Source organism: Lutra lutra, chromosome 9, assembly GCF_902655055.1.
Source record: "Lutra lutra chromosome 9, mLutLut1.2, whole genome shotgun sequence".
In the NCBI taxonomy this organism is placed as follows: Eukaryota; Metazoa; Chordata; class Mammalia; order Carnivora; family Mustelidae; genus Lutra; species Lutra lutra.
This window is the reverse complement of record NC_062286.1, coordinates 1382918-1393140: the sequence shown is the minus strand read 5'-3', so window position 1 is coordinate 1393140 and position 10223 is coordinate 1382918.

The following is a 10223-nucleotide window of genomic DNA, read 5'->3' as shown; positions in this document are numbered from 1 at the left end:
CAGACCAGAGTGTCAGGTGAGGGAGGGAGGGGGGAAGGAATGAAGGAAGCCGGTCAGGAGGCAACGCGGGTGAGGAAGAGCCATTGACAAGGGCTGGAAGGAGAAGTGGCCAGAGCTCTAGGGACAAAGGCCAAAGTACCAGAGGAGGTAGATCCGCCAGGAAGGAAGCAGGGCCATGGGTGGGATTCACAGGAGGCAATGTGGTCAGGGCTGCCCTCAGGAAGACCTCCATAGCCCCAGAGGGAGACAGGATGGGGTGGGAGCCAGGGAACGTGCGGGGGAGGGGGAGGGCGGCTGGGGTGAGTGTGACGGTGGGAATGTGGAGACTTGGGTTCAAGAGCTCCCTGGGGGTTCCTGCAGTGTGGGAGGGAGAGGGGAGGGAAGATGGGGGAGAGCATGCAGGGGGAGGGTTCTGGGGGAGGGTACAGGGGAGGGAGAGGGTCTCTGCCGTGCTTCTGAATGCCCACTCCCCCTGGGGAGGTGGATTGGGGCCAAGGTCGGGGTCCAGACTAGGATGTGCGTGTTCATGGGGGCCACCACACCCCTGTCTTTAAGCATCGGAGCCTTGGGCCTGGATACTGTGCGGGGAGCAGCAGCCTCATGTCCCCCCCAGGGGCACGTGGGCCAGCTCAGGTTTGCTGTGAAGTGTTTCTTGTGTGGAAAACACGGACAAGCAGGACCTAGTGGTCAGACGACATTGTCTGCGTGGGGAGGCTCCTCAGGGAGGCTCAGGCCTGGGCAGTCTCCCCATAAGTATTCTGTTCCCCCCTCCTTTCTCCTAATTTCATATTCTTGACCCCATGATGCTCATTTACGCCACCCACACTGAGTGACCTGAGTAAGTTCCTGTCACAGACACACCCCAGAGTGCTGCCCGTGAGCCCCCCTTGAGTGGGGGCAGGACTGTGACTCCTTCCATCCAGGAGACATGATGAAGGCCATGGATCATAGTGTGATTTTGAACAAGGATGAAGAAATGTTTTCAGATGTAGTAAGATCCTTGGTAAGTTTGACTTCAAGTAAATAAAGATCACTCTGTGTGGGCCTGACCTAATCAGAAAAGCCCTCTCAAAGGGGTGTGGGCCTCTGTGAGTTCAGAGTCTGGAGCAGCAGGGGTACCTGCTGGTCTTGGAGAATTGGGTGGCCATCCCAGAGGGCCATGGGGCAGGGATGTCAGGTGGCCTCTGGGAGCTGAGGGCACCACCTAGCTGATCGCCAGCAAAAAGGAGGGACGTCAGCCCTCCTGTCCCCAGGAACCTAATGCTGATGTTAACAGGTGTGCCATTGTAGGAGTCCCTGAGCGCAGAAAGGATCATACTCGGCTGCAGCCATGCTGTAACCTGGGGGGCCCAGAGCAGAGGGCCGGCTGAGCCAGCCCAGACAGACCCCAACCTCGGACATGAGGAGGTAACAAATGATGCTGTTTTCAGGTGCCGAGCTGCGGATTGGTTCAGGGCAGTAGGTGACCAGCACACTCCCTGAAGCCCGTTTCTGCGCTGTGTTAGTCATTGTCCTGACAAACCAGTCCTAACCCCTAACCACTGTCTCCACCGTCTCCTTGGATTTCACGGATGGAAAGGGTCTGAAGCCGGGGGCCAGCATCAGCCTCTTTTCTCACCTGTGACAATGTGCCGGCGAAGACCACAGCCCGGGGGCCTTCCAGTCCAGCCCTGGGAGCGATAGCGATTGCAGTCCAGACCGCCCCTGGGGGGAGTGGCAGATGTCCTGAAGGCCTCCCGGAGGGTCTGATTATTGTTTGTACTGCAAAGTGAACATGACAACATTCAGTGGGTTCTGTCTGGTACACTTTCTTGGGCTAGGAAGGGCTTCTCTAAAATTCATAGTGTGAGGCCCTCTAGAGTTAGTACCTCCAGGGTACTAACGCGTCAATGCACAGGACTTGAACAACATGCTCGGGGCAGCTCCCCGGAACAGGCAGAGGGCGCGTTCAGACAAGGAGAAGGTGTGGACGGCATGGAGGCAGAGGGCAGGCGTTGCTGCAGAGGAGGGGGAGGGCAGCTTAAAGCCGCAGGTGCACGGGTGCAGTGGGGAGGAGGAGCAGGTGTGTGGGAGGCACTGGGCGTCTCAACCACAGGACCAGACCACAGTGTGGGGACTTCAAGAAAGAAAAGTGACAGATTCAGGGACCGGCAGGGAGCAGAGCTGTGGGGTGGCGGAGGGAGAGGAGAGAGGTCAGGGGGAGCTTTGTGTCTGGGCGTAGGGGTGACAGGGCCTGTACTTGGGGACCCAGCTGGTGTGCTGGGGAGCGGCACCGAACATTCCCAGGGGGTGATCCCACCAGAAACCCCAAACCTTGTTGCGCAGGACGCTGGCTGTGGGCGAATCCCAGGCCGCTCTGCACCTTCATGACTGGAGGCTGAAGGGATCCTGGAGGCCGCTTGCCTGACGCGGCATCAGGGACCGGCTCCGTCTCTGTGCTGTCCGTGGTGCTGAAGACAATTACGGCGCTTTTGTGGCTCCCAGGCCTTTTCCAGACACCCACTTGCGTCTTTCTTCACTCGTGGGTAACCCTACAACGCTGCACCTGCTTTCTCGAGGGTGTTAACGGAGGGTCTGTCCACAGTGGCAGGGGTGGGTAATAAGTTCCTCCCGCATCTTTGCCGGCTGGCTGGGCTTCTCAAGGTGGTATATCAGAACCTTGTGAACTTTTCTCCTGGCTCCTTTATCAAAGGCTCAAGAAAGGGAGTCTATTTGCATGTTGAGATGAGGGAAAAGAACAACCATTTAAAAAGATAAGAGTTGGAATTTATAAGCCTTTACAAACTGCTATTTCTTTCACGGAGAGAAAAGAAAAGTGGGAGATAGTAAGGAGAGGCAATGGTGCTGCAGATAACATCATCCGGAGGATTCTGGAACCTGGTATAATTTATCATTACATAAGATGCTTTGGTCCGCAAGATCAAAGCGACTGACGCTATGTATCTACGCGCAGCCAGTCGGGTTGCTCTTCAGAATCCCAGACAAACATTTCATTAGTCACCATTCATCAGTAAATTGGGATGAAACGCCAAAACGCTCCTTTCAAAAAGCTGGATTGCATTTCCTACATATGGTGCTTTAAAAAAATAATCATTCATATTGCACTTTTCTTTCAAGTGTTCAAACTATGCTGCTTTACAAATATTTGCTTAGTCTCCATGACCCTCTTTTTCAGTCACAAGTACTATTCTCTTCATTTCTGAGGCCTGGGGAGGAGATACAAACCATTCGACTACATGAAGTCAGTCTGCTTTTAGCCAGGAAAACCAGGATTTCAGGAAAAAAGCTGTTGCCTGAAGCTGATCGATGTTTGACCAAGACCAAGGAACATCCCTCCAAAACATAAACATGGGTTAGGCTGGGTGGGGGGTGATTTCTCAGGAAGTCCCAGGCTGTGCGCCGGGAGCCCTGACGTCAGGCCATGATTCAAGGAGCACAGCACTGTCAAGGGATGGTGCAGAGGATGCAAGTGGCTGTTGGCAGGGACAACCCTTGGCCTTCGTGTTTCTACCCCAGCTGGAAACAACGCAGGGGGAAGGCACAGCCACCAGACGGCTTTCCCTGAGCTGTGTCATCACCACCCAGCTGAAGGTTTCTGCCAGCAGCTAAGATGAAGAAGCTAGCCGCAGACCAACACTTCATGTAGAACAAGTAGAACAGTCAGATTTCTTTTTTAAGTGAGTTGGAAGAGGTCAGAAGGCTCACATAACAGTCAAGATTTGAGCTGGGAGGATCCCAGAAAGGGGAGAAAGTCCAAGAAACCTGCTAGGTTCTAGCCAGCTCCCTCTGGAGGCAAAAAGTGCTGATCCCATGAGTTCCTGGCACTTATGGGAACAGCAGGAGCCAGGACTCCAGAGGATAGGAAGATGCGGGGGTTTCTGGTCTAGCGCGCAGCTTTCCCCAGAGGCGTTTGCCACACCCTGAAGGCATACAGGGAAAGATGCTAGGAAGCTAAACACAAAGCCTTGTAGCTATTGGCTTGCAACACTGGAATTTTGGGTGTCATGGGGCTGGAATGGAGTTTAGGAGGTGGCTGGACTTGAGTTAATAGCCTAGGGTTTCAGTCGGAAATCTTGAGGATTCTAGAAGAACCGAGAACAGAGAAGAATAGAGAAGAGCAGTATGGATCTTTACAAAGCTGCACCAAAACAAGTGAGCAAGCCGCCCTGTCTCCTGGCAAGGAAGGAAGTCACCAGGTGGTCAGAGTTCCCGTCTGGCCAGAAGGTCACCGCCCCAAGCCTCTGCCATTTTTCATTCAAAATATCAGCATCTCATAAGGCTCCACCAGGAGTGATCAAGAAAGGGAACCAAGAAAAAAGGACAATGGGAAAAGACCCCAGATAGCCCATTGATTGGACTCACAATACACAGACTTTAAAATAGCTTCGATTAACAAGTTGAAGCAAAGATGAGGAATTTAATCAGAAAATCCAAATCCACAAAAAAAGGCGATTATTAATTTTAGCATTAAGTTTTTCAATAATTGAAACTAAGATTCAATTAAGTAAAGTTGAGTGTAAAACCTGGAACAGAGGATTGGATTACAGGACAGTGGTTAGTAGAAAATACCCAGGCTCCCAGGCAGAGAAAGAAAACAGACAAGAGGAGAGACGTAGAATGGGGGGAAGTAGCCGTGTAGGCGCAGCATCTGTGGGAAGAAGTGAGTGGAAGTGTGACAGGGGAGTTTTTACAGACATAACACTGAGGAATTTCCACCACGGAATGTGGAACCCTTGTCACAGACAGAAAACCTGCGCCGACCGCATGCCACACAGCATGAAGCGAGCCATGCCTGACACAGCATAACAGAACTGCTGAAGTCCGAAGACAAAGAGAGAAATCGTGGAAATAGAGAAAAAGTACTCATGACCTTCAAAGGAGGAACAAAAATCTTGAAAGTTGACATTTCCACAGAAGCAACGGGAGCTGGAAGACAACAGAATGACGCCTTTAAAATGCTGGAAGGAGGAAACCGAAGACTGAGCTATATCCAGAGAAAATGTCCTTCACAAGTGAAAGCAAAACAAACACATTCCCATCATAAACAAAAGCTGAGAGATTTTGTTGCCAGCAAATATACACAAAAAGAAAAAAAAATTTAAGAAGAATTTTTGAGGAGAATTCTTTAGGAAGAAACAAAATGAGGCCAGGGAGAAACACAGAAATCTAGTAAGGGATAAACTCAAGAGAAAGGGGGAAAGGGATATATATAAGTAATTGCAAACAGATATTAACTGGACAATAATAATAATATCTGATGTGGTCTGAAATACGTGGAGATTAAAAATACATAACAATAATAACACAGAGAGAGATAAATGACTTTGTCTCCCAAGGTTATGTCATTAGCTAAGGGGTGGTAGTAGGATTAATTTACTTGAGACTGTTACTAATCAAAGATACATATTATAATCCTCAATTTGTAATTCTAATCTTTTAAAGAAAAAGGAAAATTTGTAAAATGTATAAGATGATGCAGGTAAAATTTTTAAAAATCTATTAGTTAAAGGGTCCCTAGGTGGCTCAGTCAGTTAAGTGGTGACTTTGGCTCAGGTCTGATCCCAGAGTGCTGGGATCAAGCCCTACGTCAGGCTCCCTGCTCAGCAGAAAACCTGCTTCTCCCTCCATCTCTGGCTGTCTTTCTGCCTTCTTGAGCTCTCTCTCTCTCTCTGTCAAATAAAAAAAAATAATTAAAAATATATTAGTTAAATCAACGAGGTGAAGTAGAAAAGAGGAAGATTACCCTTTCCCCTGGTGGTTCTACTCCTGAAGACAGACTCCAAAGAAAGGGTCACACATTATTCATAATAACCCCAAATTGGAAACAGCTTATCAAGAGTAGAGTGGATAAATATTATAGTATATTTATGTCATGGGATACCACAGAGCAATACTAAAATCTAACTACTGCCACATGTAAGATTATCAGTGAACACCACACACAATTGTGTGAAAGAATCCTGACACAACGGAGAAGCAATCTAACGTGTGGGGATGAGTGTCAGAATGGCACCTCCGTGCTGGTGTTCTGACTTGGAGGGTTATATGGGGTTTCTTGGATGCTGGTGTTTTCTCTGTCGAACTGGGTGATGTTTACATGGGTACATTCACTTGGTAAAAACTCATCAAGCTGGAAGCAACTAACAAAACTAAAAGGCAACTTTAGAATGGGGGAAGATATCTGCAAATGGCCTATCTGATAAAGGGTTAGCATCCAAAATATAGAAAGAGGTTATACAACTGAACACCCCAAAACCAAGTAATCCAGTTAAGAAACAAGCAGAAGACAGACATTTCTCCAAAGAAGACAGCCAGAGGGCCAACAGATGAAAAGGCGCTCAGTGTCTCTCAGCATCAGGGAAATGCAAATCAAAACCACAATGAGATCCCCTCACACCTGTCACAATGGCTAAAATCAACAAAACAAGTAACAACAGGAATGTGGAGAAATGGGAACCCTCATGCACGGTTGGTGGGAATGCAAACTGGTGCAGCCACTCTGGAAAAGTGTATGGAAGTTCCTCAGAAAGTTAAAATAGAACTACACCGCCATCCAGCAATCACACTGTTAGAGACTCACCCAAAGAATACAAAGCACTAATTTAAAGGGATACGTGCACCCGTGAATTTTTAGAACAGCATTATCTACGATAGCCAAGATATGGAAGCAGCCCCAGTATCCACCGGCTGATGACTGGATAAAAGAGATGTGGTCTATGTATACAACAGAATTTCATCCAGTTGTAAGAAAGAATGAAATATCGCCATTTGCAACAACATGGATGGATCTGGAGAGTGTAAGGCTAAGTGAAATAAGTCAGTTAGAGAAAGACAAATGCCATATGATCTCACTCAGCTATGGAATTTGAGAAACAAAACAAATGAATGAAGGGAAGAGGAAGAAAGAGACAAGCCAGAAAATGGACTCTTGACTACAGAGAACAAACTGGTGGTTACCAAGGGCAGGTTGGCGGGGATGGGTGAGATAGGACACTCATCGCGACGAACGCTGACTGTGGAGATGCTGAATCACTACATTGTACACCTGAAACTAATGTAACACTGTATGGTAGCCACATTGAAATTAAAATGATAAAAATATGCTTGAAAAATCAATGCCATTCTGGAGGACATTGTCATGCTTTCTGGAGCTATACCCCAGGCACTCAATTATTTAGAGGGACTCCTGGGCACTTGGCCCATTGACTCAGGGATAGTGCTTCAGGAGTCACGGGGGTTGGCCTATTTGAGCTGCTGAAAAGGGGAATGATCTATGTCAGACTTCAAAATGGGTACCAGGTACTGCCCTGAAGTTTCTACAGTCGTCCTCTGGTCTTGCTACGAATGTGATGTACAGGGGAACCATCATCATCATTTCATGTGTATATTTTTGGTGGTTCACAAAACTCTTGCACATATGGCTTGTGACCAGAGGATGCTGACATGTGACCAGATCTCTTCTTCCCATGGGCTCCACACCGGTGTCCCCCCGTGCAGGACTTCATTTTAAACTTCTAGCCTGGACAATTTCCTAAACATTTACTTGGCTTCTCAATTCCTAAAACATCTCTGAACATTGAGCTTCACATAAATCCTGACTCCGCTCTAGCCCACGGACAACCCTCCCCCAATCCCACATACAGCCCCAGCTGTTAAGAACCCTGACTTAACTCTGATCCCCGTGTCCCCAGCTATGCAGCGAGGCTTTCAAACAGGCTTCCCCCCAGAGCGTGTTCATTCAGCGATGTCGTGACAACAGCCCAGAATCACTACAGAAGGGCATATCCTTGAGCTTATCTTCTGTACATCACCATTATTCAATTCAATAGGAAATTGTTGTTAACTGCTAACAGAGAAGAGTAATTCTCTGTTCGTGTCCCTGAGGATATTATAGTCAATTTCGGACACTGGCAGACAAAATACAGCATGTTGAGTGTTACAATAAGGCACCATGAGAGAAAGAAAAGGTGCGTATAACCAGTGATGACTTCCCTGAGAATGTGGTGCTTGGGCTGAGTCTTATGGAATAAGAATGTATTTTACAGGGAAAGAGAACTTGCAAGAGCATTTCAAGCAGAGAGAAATGGAAGACCTAAGCCATGGCTGGCATGAGCAAATTCATCCCTTGTGGGGCCTTTCTGCTCCTTTATTGCTGGAGGCAAACAGTGCTGAGCCATGCTATAGTTTTGCCAAAACCAACCACCAAACACAGAACCAGCAAAAACGTGTCTTGCCAGGGCTCATAAGATGATTTCCACTTGCCTCAACTTTCCCATAAGATCAGTTGCTTTCGTGTCTGTTTTGGCATCACCCCCAGGACCGGAGAACTGACCCAGAGGACCTGAGCACCTGCCACTCACCACCTCTTGGAGGCAGGGTGACAGAGGTGTGCTGGCAGTTGTCTCATGCCTGGATATTCACAGAAATTGATGTGCGTATATATACATGCACGTAGTTTAGTAAAATTGTGATAAAGGATGTGTTGTATAATACAAGTATTAATAAATACATAATTATTATTAATGTGTATAGAAGGATTGATTCTCATAAAGTGCTTTTGTCCATCTTTCCCCCCCAAACTCTTAGACCATAGCCAAGCTACGGTTCACCATCTACAAGTGAATATCATCACAGCATGTATGTTGGCTGATATGCTCACGCATGTGATCCACACCACACGAGACAGAGGGGAATCAATGGACCTACTCCATTGTCGGTGAAGTGCGACTTCTTTGTTGAGTCAGATAATGGTCTCTGGATCTGAGAAGAGTTTTCCCTCGATGTTTTCAGTTTTCACGAAGCAAGGACTGCAGATACCACCCGCATGTACATGTACTCTGTATTACTGGCATTCTTCACCATCTCAAGTCTAGACAACCACACGTAAGTCCACCGAGCCCTTATCCGTGGAATGTGGAATCACTCCCACCACGGCCAACTTCAGGAGGCCAGCACAACTTCTCCGAATGTGGAGTGGGGGCAGGCGTGAGGGAGCAGCCCATCATGAGACATGGTGCTTCCAACATGCAGATACAGCAGATGCTGATACACTCAAAGGAAGAAGGAGTAGAAAAACAGAATAAAATAAGTAGGAAGTAAGGAGTTTTGAGAGATATTGTTTTTGTATTAATTTTGGTTTTGACTATAACTTATTCGACTGCAAGTTGCTATGATTTCATTCTTTGTGATGACTGTATTTAACAAACGGGCTCATGAAATGCCTGCAGGTTTACCAGTCGATTCTCACGAGGTGTTAAAAACCACCTGCCGTGCACTACTTTGTAGATTTTGGGCAAGATGCTCTATTTCTCCTTCACCATAACCCACGGAAGAATGCTTCCTTATTCCAACTTTACAGACGATCAAGATCTTTAAGTATAAAGAGATTTGCAAAACATCACACAGGTAGGAGGCGGCAGCTTCCTAGTGCCTAGCCCATCTCCGCTTCCTTAACATTATTTTACAGACGTAGGCAAAAGATGGGGTTTCTACATGGTAGAGCACAGAAGTCCGCAGTCGCAACAGCCATGCAGACTGCATGTGAATAGTTACTGAAAGCGGCGTGTTGCTTCTCCGTTTGTTCAGAAGGTTAAGGTGTGGTCCTTTTGGTCTTTGAAACATCATTTCAAGCTCCCTGATTCACTGTTCTTAAATTTCTGAGCATAATGACTTCTGAACACTTCTCCTTCGAGGTGTAATTTCCTTGGCAACAAGAAATGTATGCGCACGTGTACACACACACACACACGCACACGCACACACACACATGCAACAAACAACTGACAGGTGAACCAAAAAAAGGTTCATGTCTTATGAGCCTGTAGCTGAGGGTTTCTACTTGAAGAACTTGTACAGAAAACAAGGGACACTCAAACAGCTGTCTGAAGTCAACCTGTCTCTGGCCACTGTCCCCACCCAACTGGACCCCATCTGTCCCCCTCACTTGCCTTCAGAAGGAACCAGACTGGTGGGCACTCAGGATCCACAGAGCCAATGGCCCAGTGGGTCAGGGAGATCCCCAGACACCCCCATGCTCTCATCCCTGGCAAAGGCTAGCAGGACAGGTGGGGAGGGATGTCTGCCATCACTGTAACTAACAGCAGTGACCAACTGAGAAACTTAGCTGCTAAGGGCTTATTGTCCTTTACTTCTGTTGCAAAGGGACAACTCACCAAAACAAAACAAACAAAACCAAGATGATATCCTAAAAATTCCCAGGCAGT